Raw genomic sequence first — 21,852 nt, forward strand, 5'->3', positions numbered from 1 at the left:
AGGCAAGGAAATGAATGGCAGAAAAGAACACACAGCCCATCATTTATTATAGGGGGGGGGGGGGGTGTTTTATTTCTCTGTCTTTTTTTATATACTTTCTAAGTCAAATGCTATAATGATATCAGCCATTTGTTCTGTGCATGGGAGATGAACAGGATAACACAATGCGGCAGGGGAAGGGTTAATGAGAGGAGCCGTGGACAGGAGTGTAAATATCCCGTGTGAGGAGGTGTCAGTCCTACCCCCCATGTCCCTCTATCACCCATCATATTGGGGAGGGGGGGAACCATGACAGGGTGCATATGGTGCAGTTATGGGTTATGAGAATGAAGAATACATTGTACATTTGTGTCTGTCGGTGCTAATAAGGCTGATGCGCTGGAAGAGGCACTTATTACACACATAGATCACACACTCAGTTAAATCACTTTATCCAGTTTAACCTCTGCTAGAAATGCAGCGTCCGCTGGATCACACGTTCCCATAACACAGAGGAAGGAGCCCCCAACCCAATACATCTCGGGGCCCTCACTGTGAAGTTCTTATCTCACCCCTATAGTCTCCTGGGGTCCCTGTGATGGACACTTCTCCTGATCCTGTCTACGAGCCCGGTTAACCCATTCACTGCTGGCATAGGAGTTACCTTTGGGGCAGTGATGAACTTCCAGCAGGCGAGGGGTTCGGCTGGGAAGGGGTTTAAACCCCATGCACCGCAGCTCAGGGATGGAGGCTGGCATGGCATGGGTTAATCACCAGTCCGAGTTGGTGCTGGTGGAAGAAGGTTCCTCTGACTGCTGCCTTCCAAGCATTCTGCTAACCTAAAACTGTGGGTGGGGACTGTCAAGTGAAGGAGGAGAGAAAGAAAGATGGTGAAAGGAGAGGAAGAAAGAGAGAAGAGAGAGAGAGAGAGAGGGAGAGAGAGAGAGAGAGAGAGAGAGAGAGGGGAGAGAAAGAGGGAGAGGGAGAGAGAGAGAGAGGGAGATAGAGAGAGGGAGAGGGAGAGAGAAGAGAGGGACAGGGATCTGAGAGAGAGAGAGGGAGAGAGAGAGGGAGAGGGACAGGGATCTGAGAGAGGGAGAGGGACAGGGATCTGAGGAAGAGAGAGAGGGAGAGAGAGAGAGAGAGAGAGAGAGAGAGAGAGAGAGAGAGAGAGAGGGATCTGAGGAAGAGGGAGAGAGAGAGATTGAGAGAGAGAGAGAGAGAGGGAGAGAGAGAGAGAGAGAGAGAGAGAGAGAGAGAGAGAGGGAGAGGGAGAGAGAGGGATAGGGATGAGAGAGAGAGAGGCCCATCAAGTGTAGTCATTCCTCTGTACATCTCCCAGGGGCATCAGACACATGAGGGGGCAGCAGGGACATTAGCACAGAGCACACACATCTCAGCTATCATTACTGCCTACACCAGGGGCCAGGGAGGTAAGAAGTGACACATTACATGTGCTCATTTGCATGGCCCCGCCCACAATCTTTTAATGTCTGCAGTGCTGACAGTGGCTGGGATTTTGGAGGCTGGATCTGGGAGCTGGAGGCTGAGACAGGTCTGAGCTCTGCTGCAATCATAAGGAGCTGGGGACAGGATTGGGGACAGACACCGGCTCCTCTCTGAGCCCCAGACTTCCCTGGACACAGGAGAGGGACACCCTGCGCTCAGGAGAGCATTGCGCACTGGTGCCAGCGCAAAGGAACGTCTGCGCAAAGTCATCGCAGCGCACGGGAGTGAGCGGGGATCACAGCTCGCCTCTGGGATTACTGGGGAGCAGTCACCCCTCTCGCTGGGGACGCGGGTATGTCCCATTCCTGCACCGGGTGGCGGCGGAGGAGACTGGAAGATGCTTGTCTCTCCTGAGGGGTTTCGGAACGCGCAGGAGACCCCCCTGGGGGAGCTGCAGAAGTCTGACTCCCGGCTGCCTGCGGCTGGGCCAGCCCGGGTCTGCACCCCACATTTTTGGATTGTGCCCGTGAGCAGCAAATACCGGATCCCCAAAAGTTTGATTGGATTTCTCCTTATTTAGGGTGACCGGAGAGAGGATACTAACTGGGATTATGCTGAGATCTGGAGAGGACAGCGAAACCCACACAGGTACTGAGGGATTGGGCAGAGGGTCTTACTGTGAGCTAGTCTATAGGGGATCAGACTTGTGTATAGGTGCCGAATATCCTGTCCATAGGGGATAACTGGGGGGGGGGGGGGGGTATAGGTGGTGTCACTTGTTGGAGTGAGCTATAGGTGATCAGTGTGTCACTGGGGGACTGAGCTATAGGTGATCTGTGTGTCACTAGAGATTAATAAGATATAGGGTCCTGTGATCGGTGTCTATATATAGTCCAGGGGAGAGTTGGCAAATTTAAAGGAAAAAAATGCATGTAGCCCAGTGACCCAGCCTGATAGCCCACTATGGGTCCTGCCAGTGGAGCAGATGCCCCTCTGCTCAGCCAGCCCCTGTACAGGTCTATAAGTAGAAATAACTAGGACTATTGGTGGTGGACATCGTTATATTATCCTTGGTGCTGGCGGGTCTGACATGACCGAGAACAGGGGATTGTTAGCTCTGCACCAGTAAACGCTGTCACTCCCCAGTGCTGTTGTAATTGTGTTGCCCATATGGACAGACAGACCCCGAGCACCAGGCTGCAGATTGCACATAAACGAAGACAGATTGTGCGTTATTTCACTGGCAAGTTTCATCCCAAACAACCATGAAGGGGGCTGTGTTTGGAACAGAGATCCCCAAATCCTCGCATAACACACAGGACCAGTCTACTACATATCTACAGAGGTCCCTCATACTGACAGTGATCAGATAAACTAGAGGTAAATCTCTCTGTTGCCCATATGATGCCTGTCTTCAAGGCATAGAATTGATGGGATCTGACCCACTCCTATAATAACCAAACGTCTCCCTCCTAGTGATAGTCCATAATATTCCTGCTTAACCCCTCACTCTCTGTCAGTCTGACACCGACCGGATTTACCTGTCCTGGTGAATTGGATCATTAATCGGGGACAGTTATTATAGTTTTATCCAACCGGATCCCATATACAATGATGGCATCTTCATCATCTCTCTGTACAATGAGTTATATGCTGAGTGTATCCATCCACACTGCAGTGATACCACTCTCTGTATGTGCTGGGTACACTTCTGTCCTGGGTGCTACTGGCAATATGCCAGGGGGTAGTCTGTCCCTCCATTATATGAAGGGACCTATGGCTTTATGCTGATCCCTACTTTCTCCTGGATGCAGCCCGGGCAGGACGTGGATACAGTCACCACACACTTCCACAATATAACACTTCCATAATATAACACTTCCACAATATAACAGCATATGGTCCATTATAGACAGTGGCAGCAGCTCATTCAGTGATGGATTTGAAGGCGATTCTCCCATTATGTCTAAGTGGTACAAATTGAACAGATTAGGTTATTATGGGTTATGAGGCACAGGGTGGAATCAGCCTGTATCTGTATGTGGACATAAAGCAGTCATTTAATGCATATATCCCCGGCTGTTCCTGGACTGATTCTCTAATGGACGATGTATTCTGGGCTGAGGGACCGCAGATGTGGAGGGGGGGGGGGGGGTCTCTAACATACCCCCAGACAGGTAGATACAAACACAGACCAGCTCAGGTTACCCTGCAGCAATCTATGTATTACTAATCCTACATGAATCCAGACAATAAGTCTCTGATAGAGGTACAATAGAATCCCGATTATGATTTCACCAGGTGGAGACACTTGAAATACTCTGTGGAAGAAATGGGTCCTTGTAAATGTTTGAGGTATGAATTATTATCTGAGTTTGACGTCTATAAAAATTAGTCAGAGCTCCTGCTGAATGCAATAAGCAAAGTCTTTATATAGAAGTGAGTTATGTGCTACATAGATGTGTTAAAGGAGCATCAGAGATTAACATCGATGTGAGAGCAATCCCGTCTCACCAATCCAATCTCTCTGCGATTCGTCCCTCGTACAATCATGTGGTAATTCGGTGGATTTTGGGAGTCCAGGTCTGGTGATTGATGCACTGGATGATTATATTGTCAGGAGATGTGTGGCTCTGTTACAGGTCTTATGGTGATTTGGGGAAATGTGAACAGGGTCCGGTGGGCACCGATTTCGTAGGTAGATTTGGTGCAGTTTGTTATACAATGTCTTAGGCTGGTTTACCTGGCTCAAGGTCTCGGAACTTTTCATTATTTATAGAAGGCGTCTCCTGCATAAATCTGTCAGATCCTACAATGTTATATTATTAAGAATATGGGTACAGAATTTTGATAGAGGGGATTCCAACAAAATATTCATATACTGCGTATGCCCAATATTACATACAGCATATAGTCAAATATATATATATATATATATATATCATCCTGCTCTGGAAAGCCAACATATCGCATTGTCCTGATAGTGCTGTAATACTGCTTCGATCTTCCTCTCTCTCTGTACATATCTGCTGTTCTGGTTAGAGCCTTCCTTAGCTGAGGGATCTGGAAGTATTAGTGCTGAAGATGTAACTTGCCAGGGTAGATCCAGCAGATTGTGAATGTGGCCCTTCAGGGTGGAGTCCACCAAATTACTGACCTTTTTTTTAACTCTTTCCTTCCTGAACTGATCAGTTTGGATATTGGGATGTTCCAGGTTCTCAGAGACCAGTGAAAAGTGTTTATTGGAAAAAACCTTCCACAAACTGAGCAGTTTGCACAGAGTCCATTCAAATTCAGTTCATTACTGACCTCTGTCTGTAAGAACTGTGCAGCCATTGTGTGAGGGAGCCACAGGCTCAGACTCTCCATCCAACGCAGGGTCACTAGGATTTATTTCCTCCCCAAACCCTTGCAAATTGCAGATTATACATGTAGTATGTTATAGGGGGGTGCACAGAACACTGCACACTTACAAACCTTGTTTGTAACATGGTCATCAGGCTTGTCAAACCCACAAAATTTTATTTGATAGGTTAAAATATTTTATTTTATTTTTTTAAAAAAAATTGAAAATACTATTTAAATGGAATGAGATGTGCATTTAAATGAAATTATTCAGGACATGTCCCAGTAACACGGCAGAGTTACTATCATGAAGGCCTCAGTAGGTACAGTATAAACTCAATCTGGGAATCTGTTTTATCCAGTGCTCTCTCCCATATTCCTACCAGTAATAATGTATCCACAATGCTTCTAGATTAAACAAGAAGTATTCAGTAAGTGGGAAATAATAGTTCTAGAACCTTCATGTTATTATGTAGAGTCTACATTCTGGAGCACAGATAGGCAACTTGCAACACATATACAGCTGACCCTAACTCAAATTGTCTGTGTTTAATTTAATTAGAGGGCGGTGTTTACTGTAGTAAATTAATGATTAGTATATTGAATTCTGTCACAGTTCTGCTGTTTGGTATAATCTATGGAATATAACATCATAACCTACTATTATTTTCCTTCAGATGTGACTATATCAGCTTTTCAGCACTTTTCACAGTACAGATATAGAGGCCTGTTTTTCAGGAGGATTATTGTATTCCAGATAAGAGGTTTATCTGTAATTTGGAGGACCAGGTCTAAAATATCTTAAATGGTATTTATAAATTACTTCTGTTTCCCCCACACACACTCTGTCCCTGGCTCTCAGCTTCTTTATAGTTTAGCAGCTCTCCTCACGGTGCCCAGCTTGTAATAACCATGTCCTATGTGACATTACTAACAAAAAGGCTGCTCGGCTTTCGGAACTTTCTGGATAACTGATTTCCTGACAACAGATTCTAGACTTTACTATGTATTTATATTTTTTTTTGCTTTAGATCAAAGACTTGGAATAAAAATAAGGCATTTCAGGTAGAATATTTAAACTGTATTGAAAAAGTAAAACAGAAAAGATACTTTTAAGAAAATATACTGAAGGTATCAGAGAGGATTTGGAATATTGTTCTTTCGTCTGATCTGTGTTACCCACTTATTGTCGAGCTGTTTACCTGGAATTTAGGAATCTCTGTTTGGAACACAAGAATGTTTTACCACCGAGGGTGCAATAGATAAAGGAGTTAATCTTTCTTTATATCTAGAAATAAATTCAATGTGACCAGAATATACCGTTTATTTGTAACAACCTACAGACCTCATTTCAGTGTAGAACCATTGGAAACGGTTCCATGTCTTGTACCAGGTTGTGCAGAGCTGCAGAGCCACAGAAAATCAGTCATGCAAAATGGCATCTTTACCGTAATCAACACAGGCAGATACTTTATTAAAGCAGCGCTAGCTGAATGTGATTATTAAAGAGCTTTTAAAATATGGAATTTATTTTACTTGATTTGCATAGAAATGAATGTATTGGAGACCTGGTTTATGTAAGTACAAGTTATTTTGAACTAGAAGGGGAGTTATAAAGAGACGAGGGAAAAGCTTGAAGCAAAGGTCATGTCAGATGTTTAAAATGTAGCTTTTGTTGGAAAAGAGCAATGTTATTAATAGTATTCTTATTCTTCTGCGCTGCCTGCAAATGACAGAAAATGCATCTGCTGAATGCAAAGTCCCAGCCCCTGGCACTGAACGACAGGGTGAGTGTGGGCCGCTGTGCCATGCTGAGGGCACTGTTGGTTCCCCGCTGTATAATCCACCCAACTCCTGCAGCGGGCACTGATTCCTATTCACTACATCCAAATTTGAGTCCAGAACTTATTTCCAGGACAAACAATGTATCATCAACTTTGGAGATTTTATAAATATTTTGCTCCACATTTGAGCTTTGAGACTTATCATAAAACACAGATTTTTATGTATAATAAAAACAATAACATATTATACAGAACAGGGTTAATAGGTTACCTACTGTAAATGACAGCAACGTCATGTTAGAGTCACAATATATATCACTTTATGGCAATAACAATATAACTGGTTTGTGAAAAGAATGGGAAAAGGTTTAATAACCGACTAACATGGAATGCAAAGATAAATTGTATATTTTAAATATAGAGCAATTGTCACTTTTTACTTCTTGACTATATTAAAATGAAAAGTAGATTTCAAACTATTTTTATATCATTTAAGCCATTTATTTCAGACAAGTTTAATATATTTTTTGGAGTTTAGCTGTCTCTTCCCACTTATTTTTGGACAGCCTTTTCATAAGGCCGGGGAGGAGAGAGGTTGAGCAGACATTCTAGAATTTTAAAAAGGACAGCTACTCTGGGTGCTTCACAATCGAGAGAGGAATGAAGGGGCGACTGCAAATGTTCTTTTCTGTGTTTAACTCAATTATTTACAGAAAGCGTGTGGTTTTATGGGCAGTGATAGATCCACTTACACATGGACAAACCATATTGCAATGCAAAGGGGGGGTATTTATTTACTGCAGGGAAAATACATGACCCCCCCGCAGAGCAACATAGTTCTTCCAATGTGCAGATTTGTTTCGTTTTTTTGCTTTGCTACTAACTCTAAATATGCCCCATAGAGAGGATATATAGTATGATATAATATAATATAAAATCAACAGATTAGCTCATTGGTTCAAAGCAGCCACATGACACAGTGCCAACTTTTTTTGCACCATGAAAAGTTGTCTTGCAGGAAAGAGGCATGCATATATGTTAACGAGGCATCCACTGTATTATACCTATCATGGCTGTGCCTCATACCTCAGTAGAGGCACTAGATCCCATTGCAATGATCAGCTATGAATATTGGTTAATCCAGCAATCTGGCCTCCAGTGTTAGTAGGTGACTCTTCCACTGTATTAAAGTAATAATTCTGAAAATCTATTTGTTTTACCTCTCTGACGTATCGTTGGTTTGACATAAACAATCATCTCTGGCCCCGCGACCTCCTCTAAATGTAAGCTAAGATGTTTTATTCACTAGAGATCCTCCGTGATGGTTCTGAGCTCAACCTCCTGTAAATAATATATGAAAACCTCATAAATGAATCTGATCAGCGTGTGATCAATCCTCCATTATACAGTATGTCCATTATAAAACCAGTCAGGTCTCTGAGCGTTCGGCTACGCGCTATAAATTATTAACGGAAATATATAAAACATGAACAGTATAGGACTAATATCACTTCATTAACAGGCAGAGCGCAATATCCCATAGATTGTAAGCTTCTGGGACAGGCCCTCTTACCTCTGAGTGTATTACCCAGTGTTAGCCCAATTGTAAAGCGCTAGAGAATCTATTTGTATTTAAGTGGGAGGTGTACAGGGTATGTCATACCGCCACTTCTCCTGCTGCTACATTGTAACACTGTCACATTCCAGTCACTTATAGTATATATAGATATATATATATATATATATATATATATATATATATATATATACACACAGTGGTGGAAGTGGGGGGTATATGCAGTGGCGGATACAGGGGGAGGGGGGGGGGGGCGATCGGGGCAATCGGACCTGCACATACTGTGCAGCCGCCGGCAGCCATAGAAATTAGAAAGTGGGCGGGGCCTAAATTGCTTCCCCCTAAAATCGCCCCGGGTAGAGCAGTTGCCTAGATCCGTCCCTGGGTATATGGAGGTATGTCATACCACCATTTCTCCTATTGCCTTCATTGTAATACTATCACAATCTACATATATATATATATATATATATATATATATATATATATATATATATATTATATATATATATATATATATATATATATATATATATATATATATGTGTGTATGACACACACACACACACACACCGATCAGCAACAACATTAAAACTACCTGCCTAATATTGTGTAAGTCCCACCTCATGCCACCAAATGTATGACCCCATGAGGCATGGACTCCACAAGACCTCTGAAGGTGTCCTGTGGTATCTGGCACCAAGACGTTAGCAGGAGATTCTTCAAGTCCTGCAAGTTGAGATTTGGGGCCTCCATGGCTGGGACTTGTTTTTCCAGTACATCCTACAGATGCTCGATCATATTGAGATCTGGGAAATTAGTCTGGAGCCTCCCAACCCCCCAGTTCTGATCTGAGGGGGGCGTTTCTAAGCACGCACGGTACAGAGCACGCACTCTATGCGTCACACACAAGAGGACTCCGTTCTGGTTTTTTTTAGAGAAGAGAAGGGGCAGCGGGGAGAGCTGGGGGGGGGGGGGGACGAGGGCGCCCACAGTAGTTTTGCTTCACTGTCAAAGTTGCTTTGTGAAGTATTGAAAGGTGCAGCCCCCAGGACAGGTCTGTCACATCGCACACATTATACATATTATCGTCTCGTGTTTAATGAGTAAACAGCAGAGCAGTGTAAGAAGTGTTTTCTGGAGCTTTTATTAAATACAGGTATTGATTGACATCAGGTTACAGACAATAGTTCAGTGCAGGTTTTGTCTGCTTGTCCTCAAGCTGCAATGTCCCACTAGAGGTAATGCACACAACAAATAAATATCTTTGTCTAGTTGTTTGTATTTGCACAGGCATTCATCCATAATAATCCTAATTATTTTTTACATATTTATTATTTTTTCCAATCTTCCAGCTAACTACATTGTTTATACACATTTGCAGGAAATTATTTTCAAAATATTTTGAGAATTCTGAATTTATAAATAAATCCTGTCTCTTCACACCCGAGCAAGACACAACCTTTATTTATAAATTACATGGAGTTGGAACAGACCCTTTTGTTTAAACCACTGCCTGTGGGTTGGGTTGCTAGGGATATAGATGATTAGCTGCAGTATTATATAAACCATAAATAGTTTAAGTGCACATTAGGCAGCTTGATCAGTCCTCCAAAGTGACGTTAGTTTCTGCAAGATGTCGGTACTGTACACAGAGATTGGTACAGTGCAAATGCATTCAAAGTTGTTTTTAATTATTGGTGCACTACAACTCCCAGCATCTTCCCTTCGCCAAGGATCAGCTGAAAGGACATAGGTCACTAGTTGATATGAGAGAGTGCAATTTGTTGTAGAAGAAACACAAGCTCTAATGCTGAATTATATTGCAGAACATTACAATTAGGCTGGGGAACTAGTTTTGTGACATTGGGTAGTAAGACATTACTTGATAGCAATGAATGATCACAGAGCAATGTCACATTATCATGTCCTCTATTCCAGGATTTTTAGAAACCTATTTGGAATCTAGAGCAAGATTGGATTCTTTAGGTTAATGACTCAGTAGGCCAGTGTCTACTGACTATTATAGAGCAGATACATGAGTCATAATCAGATTATGAAAATTGCAGGATTGTGGAATCTGCATTTCTTAGCTCGCCATCTCCCCCTTTTGGTCAATTTAGGAATTATTCCTTTCAGAATGTGAGCAATTCCTGAGATGTGGCTGATACAATGTATTTACAGTGTATAGTTCTTTATCAATGCAATATAATTATACTGTTTGCAGTTCAGTCCTGTGCCCTTTATTTTAACATCTAATGCAGTTAGGAATGACTTTTTTTCACGCACAAACCACATATAGGGGTTTATTTACTATCAAGCAGCGATAAAATAATCTGCTATCGCTGTAATTTATCCATAGGGTCTCGGCCAATCTGGGTCCAGAGTGGTAAGGGTTAAATTACTGCTCTGAAGGGCAGGTCTCGGGTATTGCAAACGCATGATCCGGAGAGCCGATTTACCAATGCTCAGTGTAATTCCACGTAAATAAACAGAAAACTGGTTAAAAGCCGTTTAAAAAAATGTTTTAAAAAATGCAGAAAGAAAATTTGCTTTTTTATATAATATTTTATTTTCATTTGTTTCTTCTGCTATTGCCGGAAAAATCTGGCGAATCTTACTGCCAGGGCAGTTACCTCCAGCGTTAGCTGTGCTATAGACAAGCGATACTCCCTTGATGTATAGGGAGTAATACTGTTATCAGTGGAGCTTTTTCGCCATTTCATAAATATACCTCTCAGTCACAATATTGAAGTGTACTTCTCACACTTACGGAGCGGAGGCTGCGGAATTTAACCTATCCATTTACAAGGCGCTAGTGACATCACTGCAGCATTAGGTACTTTGTGATGTTACTCATTGCTAGTGGATCAATAGGCTGCTTTGTAATGATTGTTGATTCAAACCATAATCATCATCTATTTATATAGTGCTGTACAGAGAACTCACTCACATCAGTCCCTGCCCCATTGGAGCTTACAGTCTAAATCCACTAACACACACACAGACAGACACAGAGAGATTAAGGTCAATTTGATAGCAGCCAATTATCCTACCAGTATGTTTTTGGAGTGTGGGAGGAAACAGGAGCACCCGGAGGAAACACACGCAAACACGGGGAGAACATGCAAACTCCACACAGATAAGGCCATGTCAGGTAGAAGTGCTAACCACTGAGCCACTGTGCTGCTTGCACCATGTGTAGGTGATGGGGGCAGGTCAATAATCCACCAACTGTTAAAAACCAGCGAGAATGTCAGAAAGAAAAGACAATTGGCAACATGTAAGGAGTAGTAGATACCTGGATCTGCTTCCAAGTAATAGAGGCAGATTATACAGGTCAGCAGTAGAATAAGAAGCAGCGAGAACAGTCAATAATGCACTTTCCAGTCTCTGGGTAATCTGTAGGTGTACATGGGAAGATGAGGATAATATTGTCTATTTATTGTGTACTAGAAGCTTCTGAATTATTTACCAATAATTTATCTAGTTCTGCTGCAATAACCAGAGCAAACGGATAACGCAGAGTAAACAAAGAGGCTCCCGTGGTCTCGCCAGAGGGGAAGTTTAGATGAAATGCAGAAAAAAAAAGCAGAAGACTTTGGCCTCTCCCAGTAAAATCACTGGGCCTTTCTGTTGTGTTCTGCAGCCATGTTGGACGTTGCTGCTGGCTTAGTCTCTGAGAGGAGCGGTGATTGATCAAACCGCCCTGGTTGTTAACTCAGCATTTCCCGGTTTATGTTAATCCCAGCAAAAATTCACAGCAGCGGTCTAAGAAGTTATTTCAGAAATGCTTCTGGTTGAGGAGTGTTCGGTTTGTTAAGGAGCTTTAACGTCTAAACATGGAAAGGCCTCACGCACTCCGAGCGAATATATAGAAGTATAAATTCTGTTATATTGCTGATTCTCCTGCAAATATTTAACTCTTACTGTATTTTTGTAGTGTTGGTAATTCCACCAGACAGGGGAGAGGACAAAGCTGCTTCTAATCCTAGGACAATCATCTGTTTCGGGTTTTGCTAGTTGTACAAGAAGTGTTCGGCCAGACGTAGGTGATTAGTGCAGCAATATCTGGTTAATATCACCGCAATCTGCATATTGTTACAGTAACTGCACAGATTGTCTGGTTGTTACAGTAGCCTTGGAGTTATTACATGCACGGCATGTGACAATTTACCACCTTAGTTGCAGTTTGTGATCCCCGGCCCGGTCTGCGCTAGAACAAGCGAGTTATGTACTTGGGTAAACATTTACAAGTCGCTCTCAGCACATTTTAATTATCAAGAAGTCCGACTGTTTCTGTAATCGCAGCATTGACATGGAGCTATCTCGCTGCCCCATGGTGGCGGTAGCTCTCTGGCACACCATGGGTTAAGTGGCCTGTGTTGTGCTAAATAGCTGTGACATTTCAAAGCCCTCAGCGGCACTAATGAGTCGCGTTGTTGTGCATATATATCTATAACTGGGGAGGTCTGAGTGAGAGAGGCTGCAGGCGAAAGCTTCATCTGCATCAAGGAGCAGTCAGAGAAGGTGCAGGGTCCCTGGGGCTGCCTGGCGGGATTCTCGGTGATCAGGAAAGTACAGTTTACTAGCAGTGATACCTGAGCACCTATCACTATGGATGAAAGGCAGCTGCTGCAGAACTTCTTGGAGACAAAGCAATAGTCACTGGTTTCCTTCACAATAAACAGAACCTATGGTTATTATATTCTCTCTCTGAGGTAGCTCAGAAACCTTCTTGGTTTGTCCTGATGTCTTACTAATGGTTATATGGCGCAGACACTTGGGGCTAGATTTATTTAACTGCGGGTATGAAAAAGTGGAGGTGTTGCCTATAGCAACCAATCAGATTCTAGTTTTCATTTATTTAGTACATTCTACAAAATGACAGCTAGAATCTGATTGGTTGCTATAGGCAACATCTCCACTTATTCATACCCGCAGTTTGATAGCAGCCAATTAACCTACCAGTATGTTTTTGGAGTGTGGGAGGAAACCGAAGCACCCGGAAAAAACCCACACAAACACGGGGAGAACATACAAACTCCACATAGATAAGACCATGGTCGGGAATTGAACTCATGATCCTAGCGCTGTGAGGCAGAAGTGCTAACCACTGAGCCACCGTGCTGCCCATATTCACCCAATTTCACCCAACCACAAGACGACAAATCGGCAACCGGTTCCACCTTTGATGCCATCTGCATAAAGCAGTGATGGACAACAGGCGGTTTGCAGGCCACCAAGAGACCCGGCAGTGGCCCACCGAGCCTTCTCCTGCGACCCCCAGCCAGTCACTCCCAATCCTAAAAAAACGACATGACCGCCTCTGCTCCATGCAGGGAGTGCACCGCGCTCTACCTCCTTCCTCGTGCATGTGGCCCTCCAGCCAGTTCCCGATGCCCCCACTGGCACAGAGAGAGTGATTCTCAAAACTCTTCTGCAGAACTTTTGCCCTCATTCCACACCGGCTGTGTCAGTTCTTACGTTTCTCCAGTGGAATTTGGCCTGAAATGTTCCATACAAAATGTGTCCCTATAATTGTTGCTCTGAACCACCTCTCAGAACTGAATGAATTGATGTTGTCGTCAGTCCAGCTCTATATATATCTGATCAACTCTGCGAAATGAGGAATTTACCTACACAATGCGGAACGGACGTTCTAGGAGATGCTGAATTAAAAGATACATTTGTTTCTTTCACCTTTTCTCCAGCTCACAGCGATGGTTAACTCTGAATTCCAGATACACCAAATTAATATCACTATTTTATACAAGGTCATCTGTACACGGAATAACAGGCAGCAAACCATATTCCTTGGAGCTTACGCTATAACTATTTTATAGTATCCTGGAGAGGCAGTAAATGTACAAATTGTTCTCATATTGTAAACTAATGTAAACAAAGCTTTTATTTCTATTTTTCACATGCCCCATTGTGAACTTTTCAATACACGTTTAAATATAATTTGTTCTATTCTCTCTTTTTCTGGATCTGAAGTCCCCTGTGAACTTGGTGTAAATTGCACATTCCACAGTAATTACTGTTAATTTTCACTTCCATGTTGGAATCTCTACAAATGATGTTACAGATCACATTGGCAGCCCTGTAACTATGGCTGAGGTGAGACGCTATCTTTTTAAAAACCAGGTAAAACATCCATTTAAAAGTGTAAATAGAAATTATACACGGCTGTAATACCGGAGACACAGATAAAAAAAAAATTAAGCCTGGGGCTGCGAAACGTGTCGCTGACGAGTGAATACAATGCTTCTCTTTCTTTGCTTAAAGTCACGTCAATAAAAGCCTCGTATCTAAAATAAAATCTATATGCGCTAGACTCAGGCAGCACGAACCCACAGAAATGTCGCATTATGCAACTTAACCCAATAGCACTAATTTCCTAACTAAAAGCATTCCACTCGCATGATAAGTTTGTTCCTTTATCTAACTCCCAGTTTACTGAGTAACTATATAAGGCATGAAAATCTCCCATGACATGAAAGGGAGTTACCTGCAGACCTGAAAAAAATAAGCTTCTTTCATTAACAAGGAGGGAGGGACCTGTAGTTGTGGTGGATGGGGCCATGTTAATAGCTGGAGTTGCCCGAAGAATTTTGATTAGGCTCTAAATAAGTAACTGCGCGTGCCGCATACTCACGCTTCTCTGGCACACTTACCAAACGTTTACTGGGGCAAATTGGTGGTTAGTAAGGAAATAAAACTATTTACAATGAACATAAATTGATTGAGAGAGGAACGCAGGCATAAATGTAACTTGGATTTGAAGAAATGGCAGACAAGTGTATGTCATACTTGCCAACTCTCCCTGAATGTCAGGGAGACTCCCTGAAATAGGGGTGATCTCCCTCACTCCCTGAAGAGTCTGGCATTCTCCCTGATGCTGAGCCAGTACAAGACGTGGTTGGCTTCGCCATCTGTGGCATGATGACACAGTTTAGAAATTGTGTCCTATGTTAATGTATTGATGCCTGTGGAGGTGGCCATTTTCATGGAGACCAAGATTTAATCAAAAACTGACAGGTAAGACAACATGACTTCAGTAATGGAGACAGAAATGTAAAAGACACTTCAGTCTCTAGAGATTCATTAGCTGCTTTTCTTAAACGCATAGTTGCCTTCTATCCCGGAATGTCCGTGAGACTCCCGCATTTCTGGGAGACCTCCTGGGAGAGCAGGGCAACCTCCTGGTTCTCTCTCCCGTGATAGATAAGTGGCAGGGGCAGGGCTTAATGGCATCATCTTATCGGCCAAAATTATGCGATTCGTCAAGCCCTTCCCCGCACGCCCACCTCCCATGGGATCTCCCTGAGGCCATCATGGAAAAGTTGGCAATTATGGTGTATGTACATCGTATTCAGATCTGAGTGAGGACTAGCTGTGTCTGAGCGACAGCAGACTCACCCCGCAGACACTTACGTCCAACTTGCAAACATGTGCAAAAAACTTTATTTTAGATGTTCAGAATGTATTTGAAGCACCATTTAAACTCGAATAATCTGTCTAATAAAGCAGGAACAAATTTCTGACATGCATACAAAAAAAATTAATAAAAGGGAGGAGTATTAAGTACCAAACGTCTGGTCTGAGTAGTTGCGTCTGTTCCATTTCTGAGTGTGCGCAGTGAGAAAAATTGCAAATATGCGCTAGACGGATGGACGTCTCACTCCGAATCAGGCCCAAAGACATTTCTAAGGTGCCGCCATATCCTCTCTGAACTGTGTTTAATTAATATTACACCAATTATTTTTGTTTGCTTAAATAAATCTCCCTCACTGTCTTCAAAATATATTACTTTTTAGTATAAAGTGTCTTCCGCTCTCTACGCAGACGATCTGCTGTTATCAGACCAGAGATTTTTTTCCTGGCTTCCAGCTCTTTCCTCAGCCGAACAAAACGTCGCCACGTTTGATTATTTGCTGCAATTTATGATCAATCTCGAGAAAGGCGCTGTTACAGGATCACTAGAACGTTGTTGTAATAACTGAGCGCTTTCTCGGTTACGTTTTCAATAAACCAGGGTCATTTACTGCTGGTCTCCTTCTCAAGGTTATATATACTGATGTCCTGCGACGCGGTGACCTCTGCACTGTATCGCGGGGCTGTTACAGGGAGATGTTTTCTACTGTGAGATTTTATCGCCCGCATTTGTCTTTGGAACTGCTCATAAACCCATCCTGGCTACTGTAACGCAGAGTATATTTCTGGTCTGCGAGGGGTCACATAAGCCACTTATTACAGCAACATTTCACTGCGTGTGGTGCCGCCTCCTTCCTGTAACTCCGCAGAAGCAATTAATGCTGTTATTCATGATCCTGAGCCGCAGCGTAAGGTCCAAAGGAGAATCAGTAGCTGCTTGTTTAGGAAAATGATGTTAAGTCTTTATAAAAAAAAAGAAAAAAAACTGCTTTAAAAGGCACCGTGCGGTCTCTAAATCCTAACATGATTAATACAGATTTTGGCCCCTATTTCTGGTGCATTTTATGCACATTTGATTTTAGTCCTCATCGCATAGATATAGATTGAAATATCGTGCATATTTATTAAAAATGTTCAACAGGAACAGCAGTCACGAAAAACTGCTCTCTCCTAACTTTTCTATGGTCAGTATCGCAAAGTGGCCACCTTTACTGTAGTGACCGGAGGGGAGAGCAGTAAGATGATCTCCCCATACAGCAGACCTGAAAACTTATACATACGGTAACGTACGCCAGTCTGAGCTGTATATGTCTGAGCTAACGTATATCACCCTATGTGTAATTGCATTTCTGGAACTTGCGGTATAGAGCGGTTCCCAAACACTTCTATGGGGACTGCTCTGGATTTCTAAGCAAAATGCATTAAAATGGTATTTAATTTTTTTTTCTTCAGATTTTGATATCATTTTTAATATTTTTTCATTATTATTGGAACTTGGCTTTAAGCCCTTTTGTGCAAGTGCAAACTGGCGGGCCTGGCCATGGATGTGGGTATTTACAGATTTTCCCTTAACTGCCACGTAAATATTTTACTAATTATTTGCGGTGATCATTGATTTTCTCTTGCTGTCATAAGTGGCGATAGAAAATTAGCCTTACAGCCGCAGAATGGTAAATCATTCCGTTATTCATTGTTTAAACTACTCATGGTGTGAGCTGTCCTGTGGGCTGAAGATCCTGTGACCCTAATCTCACCTGATCATTCATATATTGATAACCGGCTAATGACTTTATTACAGTTTGACAATGTCATGAAGTTCTTCAGGAGAACATTAAGCATGCATCTTCATCATTATTTGTTAATTAATAAATATGATTTCATTAACACTCATGAATATTCATAGCTGTCCAGAAGAGAGCTGACTATATGCAAATATGTAAATAAGCGATATTACTATATCACACAATGTAAATATGTCTGGTTATGAGTGATACAGATACAGAAGTCTGTGCTGGATGCTGCTGTCGAATTAAAAATGACAGCCAGGAACTAAACACTTGTTTATTTACAGACGTATAAATTCAGGAAAACTGGATGGAAAATGCACAGTTGTAAAAAAGCACAAGAGGTTATTATAAGATTATTTGCCTAGTGGAAGAGTCAGAACGATTCATTTTCCATCAGATCTGGGCAGGTCGTTCAGATATTAACAGTCCTTGAATTACCCACCATGTAGTTGGTCTATTGAGGGACTTGGCCACCGTTTCATTTATAGAAATAGGGATAAAAGAAGCATTTGCTCCTGATGTACGAGCTCAGCAGAAAAAGGAAATTACACCTAATTAATAACAATCCAATCCCTGAGGTGTCAGTCCGACGATATCACTGGATTTAGCAGCTAAATTTATTTGTGTCTATTTTTTTTTCTCTTTCGTGACCCTCTGACCTGTGATTTAATCCCCCAGATCTGGCTTAATCTCTGTCAATTTGGGGTCATTGCTCAGTGGTGTTTGCTAAGGCAGAAGCCTGATAAGATCCGAGCTGGGATTGGTAGAACTCATGGCCAAGACGGTTCCCAGGGGGGGTGAAGGGAGAGAACAAGAAAATCACAAATTAACTACTCTGCAGTCATTTGTAGAACGGGTCACTGGACCTGTATCTGCGACTGAGACTTGGGGACCGAAGGCTGAGGGAATACATCCCTGGTACAATCTAATGACGCCCTCCAGTCTCTGTAATTTACATCTTGTCGCCTCGTTTTATGTAACGACGTTGATCTGTCATAAAGGGCGGTGGTTCAAACTGTACTAAAAATATACTATTTTATCACAATGTCTCTTGTCTTGTAAATCAAACAGCATCGTTTTAATCAAGCATTTTGTTATTTTTACATTTATCACCAGTTAATGCAACTCTGTATCTACAGTCGTGAGCAAAAGTATTCACCTCTTGACAATTGCAACATATTATTTTCTAACCTCAGGGAATGAAAATGGATTTATTCTGTCATTTTTACCATTGAGAACAATGTTAATTTGCAAATGAAAAAAAAAATCTATAAAGCTTTTTCTTAGTTAATTACAAATAAAAGCAGACAATATTTGATTGCATAAGTATTCACTCCCTTGGCTCTAATACATGACAGATGCACCAATAGCTGCAGGTACAGCTGTTACTCCACCTCTGGACATTGAAAGTCTCCCCCGTTCTTTTTTTGGAATAACGCTGCAGCTGCACCAGTTGGAGGGAGAATGTTGGAGAACAGCAAAAAATGTTTTTAAATTTTCTAATAATTTCTAATAATAATTTTCTCATTATTAATGATATTGAGGTCTGGGACAATCCAGGACATTGTTTTTTTTTTTTTTAACGTTATATTTATGTATTTAAGCTGCTCTAATGCACTTTATGCTGAATCCTTTGGGTCATTGTCCTGCTGGAATATAAATCTTTTATTATATATAAGGAGTTGCTGGAATATTAACTAACGAGGAGTTGTGAATACCTTTCATGACAATAGTATGAACTTGACGTTGTCTCTTCCACCACAAGGACTAGAAAATTACTGGAGAAGACTCACATCTCACTATGGGCTTAATCATCATCATCATTTATTTATATAGCGCCACTAATTCTGCAACGCTGTACAGAGAACTCACTCACATCAGTCCCTGCCCTGTTTAATATAGACACACACACTCACACACAGACAGAGAGGGAGACAAACAGACAGTGACTAGGGTCAATATTTGATAGCAGCCAATTGACCTATGAGTATGTTTTTGGAGTGTGGGAGGAAACCGGAGCACCCGGAGGAAACCCACGCAAACACAGGGAGAACATACAAACTCCACACAGATAAGGCCATGGTCGGGAATTGAACTCATGAACCCAGCGCTGTGAGGCAGAAGTGCTAACCACTGAGCCACCATGCTGCTGTGATAAAGGTCAAAAAGTGGTATTTTTATTAGAGATACCGTCCCCATGGGTATCACTCGCCGCCATGGGATTATTTTATTGATAAATTGCGTCAATAAGAGATTTTCTTTCAGTCTGGTATTCAGTGATAGAAAATCAGTCCTATCGTAGATTTATAAATAGTCCTAAATCTTATCTGTGTCTGAGCTTGTGCTGAGCGGGTGTCTCCGGCTGTGTTGCTGCACTGGACACATTCTACGGTCGCTCAGTGTGATCAGTGGATGACCAATAACTACTCATGATTTTCCACAGTCCAGGGGGTAAATGTATCAAGCTGAGAGTTTTCCAGCGGGTTTGAAAAGTGGAGATGTTGCCTATAGCAACCAATCAGATCCTAGCTGTCCTTTTGTAGAATGTACTAAATAAAAAAAAACTCAGCTTGATACATTTACCCCCAGATGTTTCTTGGAATGATAGTTTTGGGCCCACATACAGTAATTTTGGATCAATTTGTCCCTGAAATAGTCAAACTGACCCCCCAAATTCTCTCCTTGTTTGGACAGATTTACTTAAAGATTTCTGTCTTTGTAGATCTTTTTACCCCCCTGTCCCATAAAACCACCACCCCACCTCTTGTATATTCCCATATATCCGTATACAGATTGCGCTTAGTGTCAGTGCTGCATTATCTAAAAAGAAGCTGCTCTGGAGGCGGAGCCAGAGACAGGACACACCCTGACCTGTCCAAAAAAACAGAAGTACGGCTACCACCTTGGTATAGGAACAAAGACTCCCACACTCAGCTTGTTGGGGAGACGCAGAGAAGGAAAACAGAATTGTCACAAAGTATTAAATTGTGACAACAGACAAGTTCAGCTTTAAGGAATAGATACAATTGTATCTAACCCGCTGATCCGTTGTAATAGCGAAAGGTAGTAAAAATAAACAACCTCTTGTAAGGAAAACATCCCGTTTAAAGCAGCAAAATAGAGGTTATATTTAATTTTTGCGCAGATCTGTGTACCCAGAAATAACTTTTTACCGTGGAGGAAATATATTTGGCTTAGTAGCAGTTTTACCATCCATATAAATCCTAAATAAATAATGAGAGAGACAGAGATACAAATATACAGACAGAATAAAGACAGGGTCTTACATGGGATATTTGTAGATGTCACTAACACATGAGGTTTAGGCAACAATGAGATTACGTGATAGGCTTTTATTTGCCTGTTACGCGCTGACCTCACCTGAGTCTTTATCTCGTTGGGTCCATCTAATTAAAAATCTGAGCTACAATGCACATTCCACATACGTCGCTGGCTCTTCCCCCGGCCACTTAATGCCGAGCATTAATGAGAGAGGTTTGTTGGCACAAAGTATCAGTGATTGTATTTCTATAGCAAATGAACGTATAAAATCTCAGATCTCGTTCCCTGACTCTTACGGATTGCAAGCTCTTCTATTCGGGGAGTTTAAAGAGAAATCAGAGATGGGGGAAGTGTTTCTTGTCTGTGAAGGACTTAATAATATAGAAATTAAGTTTTTTAAGGGGATATTTATGACAGCGGTTATAAATTATTACCTTATTTAACTCGTCCTTGTCTACTCTCCCGAAATGTCTGGGAAACTCCCAAACTCTGGGTACATCTCCCGGGAGAGCAGGCAGGTCTCCGGGATCTCGTCCCCGAAGGGCCTCAATAAAGCGATTCATGGCAAAATGCGTTATTTTGGCCCCACCCCTGCAACAAAATGAAGTGATTCGCCATGGCCCTCCCACCGCACCCCTCAATGTAGACAAGTATGATTTAAATATTATTTAGAAATTTCTAACTATTTTATTTTGTTATAATATTTACTATTGCTGCATATTGATAAATGAGCCTCTAAGGTTTGTCCTCTAATAACACTGAACCATTTGCGTTGTCTTATTTGGTACCAGCCACCCATACAGGGTGGAGGCAGACATTTTGTGGGCCAATCCAATATTTAACCATTCACTAGTGACTAAAGAGGCATCCTGCGCCTCATGCCTCGCTGGCAATCTGCATTCTCATGAATATTTCACCAGCCCACAATATAACTAGCCCCCCACCCCCATCTGCGCCATACATTTTATTGAATACCACAAACGGTCTGTCTTTATGTAACAGTTTGTTTACACAAGTCCCGCGTCTGCCACCTCTCATCTCGCCTTTTCAGACACTTGATTTCATTATGAAAGGATTAGGTGAATTAGACTGTAAGCTCTTTTCTTCCCTCTGCTAGAAACATGTTTGACTTGTTCTGTGAAGGTGCCTTTCACTTAAAGGATTACAGACCATTGTTCTAGCGATCAGGAATCTGGCGCCATCCGCACTG

The 21,852-nt window shown here is 42.1% G+C and overlaps 1 protein-coding gene across 1 annotated transcript in view; it reads left to right on the forward strand.

Moving 5' to 3' along the window:
• The first annotated feature begins 1,242 nt into the window (after positions 1 to 1,242).
• Positions 1,243 to 21,852, forward strand: part of FLRT2 (fibronectin leucine rich transmembrane protein 2) — a 48,847-nt gene continuing 28,237 nt past the window's right edge. Inside the window, exon 1 of the mRNA XM_075193328.1 lies at positions 1,243 to 2,076. The gene's annotated coding sequence lies outside the window, so the exon portion shown is untranslated. The remainder of the gene's footprint in view (positions 2,077 to 21,852) is intronic.

This window comes from Mixophyes fleayi, chromosome 12 (genome assembly GCF_038048845.1).
Source record: "Mixophyes fleayi isolate aMixFle1 chromosome 12, aMixFle1.hap1, whole genome shotgun sequence".
NCBI classification, from domain to species: domain Eukaryota; kingdom Metazoa; phylum Chordata; class Amphibia; order Anura; family Limnodynastidae; genus Mixophyes; species Mixophyes fleayi.